This window comes from Eumetopias jubatus, unplaced genomic scaffold, assembly GCF_037043125.1.
Source record: "Eumetopias jubatus isolate StellerSeaLion01/CBP00866 unplaced genomic scaffold, mEumJub1_p1.0 scaffold_4, whole genome shotgun sequence".
NCBI lineage: Eukaryota > Metazoa > Chordata > Mammalia > Carnivora > Otariidae > Eumetopias > Eumetopias jubatus.
The window spans coordinates 48638638-48642636 of record NW_028274810.1 but is presented as its reverse complement, the minus strand read 5'-3'; positions in this window follow the sequence as shown (position 1 = coordinate 48642636).

Sequence of the window (3999 nt, the reverse complement as noted above, 5' to 3'; positions counted from 1 at the left end):
AGTTACTGTGGTAATCAGAGATAATACCAGAGATAATACCAAATATTAATCATTAATATTTGTGTCCCTTAAGAGATGTTATAAGGAAGACATCATCCTAAATCCAAAGGGACTTGAGGGATTAGAAAAAAATATAATATTATTATCAACATTAGCACTGTTTTGAATTTACGGAGTGCTACTGGTTTACCCAGAATGATCACGGAATTAGATATTCTAATTAACTTACTTCTCTGGGCTAGCCAGAAAGTAAATTTTGATTGAATTCTCCTTGCTGAAAATATTCCTAAAATCTAATAGTCTTTTCTGCCTTAAAAAATTGAGTATAGTGCACATAATTGAATCAATGTTGATAATTCCAGTACCACAGTGTTATCATTCAGAATGGAAAAATTTTCATTGTAAGAGTAGTATACACATTGCTTATTGAAAGATATGATGAAGTATTCGGATACTGAGGATCTGTCTGGGAGGTTGTTTTACTGCTTTTTGTTTGGTTCTGGTTTTTAATAGAAACCACTGTTTAACCCATTCCTGGTTGCATCAGTCATCTTGAGGATGTAATGTTGTGGAATAGTCCTGTGCAAGAACATCTGTTATCAACCCTAGAGAACTCCCTCCTCAATTGGGAGCTTTTAAATTCTATTCCCAGCCAAAAAGTGAAAACAAATAGGACTGGTCCTTTGATATATGTTAGCACTTTGGGCTGTGTTCTAGGGAGGACAGGAGTAGGGAGACTGAATTTCCTGCTGTTCGAAGCTGTGTGCTTTCAACACTGCTAGGAGGCCATTATTTATGCTCCAAACACTGCTAGGAGGCTATTATTTATGCTCCAAACAGTCACCCTCTTAGAATAATACCTGCCTTACTGAGTTCTCATGAAGACAAAGTGTGTTAACATTTGTAAAAATCATTTGTAAACATTTGTAAAATTTGTAAAAACATTTGTAAAAGTGTATTAACATTTGTATAAAAGGGCTTGGTCCCTGTCTATCTTGTTTACCAATCTACCCCCAATGCCTAGAAGAGTCCTTAAAATATTTGCTGAGTGAATGAATAAATATTACTCTTCCCTTCCTCATCTTTGGGACCACCACAGCACTTTTATTCTACTTGTCTAAAGGCATTTATCATATTCTACACTGGGGTCTTGTTAGTCATATAATCTCTTGTATTATAGAGCAAGCTCTGTTAGCATAGGCTCATGTATCACAACTTTGTTCCTCCACAGTATCTGACACAGGAACTCAGTGAATGTATGATAAATGAATGCATGTTTTAAGTAAACCAAACTACATAAGTAGTATATGTAATGAATGTTCATCATGGTATTTTCATAAGCTCTGTTGACTAGTGATAGAAATTCTCCATTCGGGGCACCTGGGTAGCTCAGTGGGTGAAGCATCTGACTTTTGATTTCAGCTCAGGGTCCTGAGATTGAGCCCCACTTTGGGCTCCAAGCTGGGCGTGGAGCCTCCTTAAGAGTCTCTCTCTCTCTCCTTCTCTCTCTGCCCCTCCCCTACCTTTTCTCTTTCTCTAAAAAAAAGAAAAAAAAATGTTCCACCTGAAATCTTCCAAGTGAATTTAGCAGAAGAATTACTGACAGTATCTTATATTTTTCTTTCAACATTGTTGGCTAACACTGCTTGGTGTTTAAACTCTTAACACATCTGGTGGCTGTTTTAATATTTAAAGTCACACAAATATGTAAGACCTATTATAATAGAATTTTTTTGAGAACTGAAAGTTATTCTAAGTAATGTAGTTCGTTCTTTTTGCAGGATGGCACCCGCATTAGGTTCAATGGGAAAGAAGGGGAAATTGGCTTGATTCCTTATTGTTAGCCTCCGTTAGATGATTGTAATTCATTATTTGCTGGGTTACCAGAGGGTGTACTTCATCAACTCTGATGCATTTAGCATGCAGCTGCTTTGTGTCTCATGAGATCCCGGCTGTCGCAGCCTACCACTCCTCCCGAAATCTCCCCACTGCCTCCCAAAGAAGTAGTATGTCAATGTTATGCTTTTATTGATAGCCACACAATTCACGTTCCACTTCTTTCCCTAAACTTTTTCATTATGTGATTTCATCTGATGGCTTAGCCCTTTCATGCTAGCCATTTGTTTTGCCCCCAAGCATCTGGCCTTTAAAAATATAATGCATCTTACTGGCTTATTGAGTAAGAGATAAATATAGCTGTACTTATAGTCCAGCATGACTGTGCTTGCACACTAAGTCTTAACTGAAGTACCTCAGCTTCCTCAATGCTGTGGTAATGCTCATAATGGCCTGCTAACTTTCCTAGTTGTTATGCAATTTTTAATTGTATACTGCGTTAAAAAAATAAGTTGGGCTTGATACTGGTTCCAAGCCTCAAGACTTTGACATCTGCCCCTTCAAAATACTATAATCTACTACACAGACCATTAATTTTCCAATGCAGAAGATAAAGTGGTAATCCTTATAAATAAAGAAGAAACAATATATGTAAAATATCTATCTTTCAGGAAGATTTAATTCTGCCTCATATCATATTTTCATTCACAAACTAAAGATTACTGGCTCAGAAAGCATTCTTCTAAAATGTGAGTTTGCTATTTCCAAGACAATTATAAAGAGAAGGCAATTATTTTTAGCTAATCTAGAGAACATGCTTTAAAATGCTGTCAATGAGTAGAAAATGGGTGATGTTTGATGCTTATCAATGTACGCTTTCATGTTAGTTTACCTGGGTATTTGAGACAAATTTTCAGATGATTAAAAATTTAGGGAAAAGTTACTCTACCTCAAAGGTAGAAATAGAATCCACAAGTTTGATATTTTTAAAACATCGACTATAAGTTGTTGATCAAAAATGATACCAGGGATCAGTACCAGACTCTATAGTTACAATGTAGTGAGAAATAGGTAGGCATAACTCTAAAAAGTTTTTTAAAAGAGCTAGAAGTCAGAGGGAGAGCATTACAGGTTAATCAGGATGTGATCCACCAATTAGTACTTTAGTCCATTAATAATCGTGGAACTTAATATAATGAATGGTAAAGGTTTCTGTGCCCATCTTCCCCCTATTAAAGTGTGAGCTCATCTGGAGGATTACACTGATATTCATCATTGTATCTGCAGCACCTAACCCGGTGCCAAGCATAGGCAAGGTTAGCAATAATTTTTAATTAACTGTTTAAGTACTGATAATTTAATTAATTAAATATAGCAATAACTAAAATATAATTATGATAATTAATTTATAGCTGTATTAAGAGGGAAGTAAAATAAAAAGTTAAAAATTATGTGTGCACCATAGTTAACATTTGACAGGATCTTTTAAATTATGGATTCAGTTTTGGAGTAGAATTTATAAGAAGAGTATTGAAAAACTTGATAGGCTAGAAAGAAGATTAACGTCACTCCCTGTTGGAAAAGATGTGAAGCTTGTCTTCTTATCAAGTTATCCAAAAGATTAGGCAAATTCCCATGGCATTTTGCTTTATGGATTTATAAAAGGGCAAGACTTAATCCCAAGGCTTCAGATATTTGTCTATTTAGCTGTCCTTAAGGTTAATTTTTAAGTAGATTTAAAAATAATGATCTGTAGTGTCGCCTGGGTGGCTCAGTTGGAAGCGACCGAGTCTTGATTTTGGCTCAGGTCATGATCTCACATGGGACCTCACATGGAGCGTGGAGGCTGTTTAAGATTTTCTCTCTCCCTTTCCCTCTGTCACTCCCTTCCCCCCCTTCTCTTTATCTCTCTCTCTCTCTCTCCCTAGGAAAAAAAAAATAATGATACTACTTTCCATATCAGTTAGGATAGGATTAGGCTTGTACTAAAGAAGACCCAACCTCCACTATGCACCCTGGTCCCAAAAGTGGCTTAAATAAGACAGACATTTATTTTTCTCTCACGTACATCTGTTTACATAACAAAAGCTTAGCTTCCCCTTACAATAGAGATCTAGGTTTTTTCTCTCTTGCTGTTTTCCCATCTTTAGCACATTGATTGTG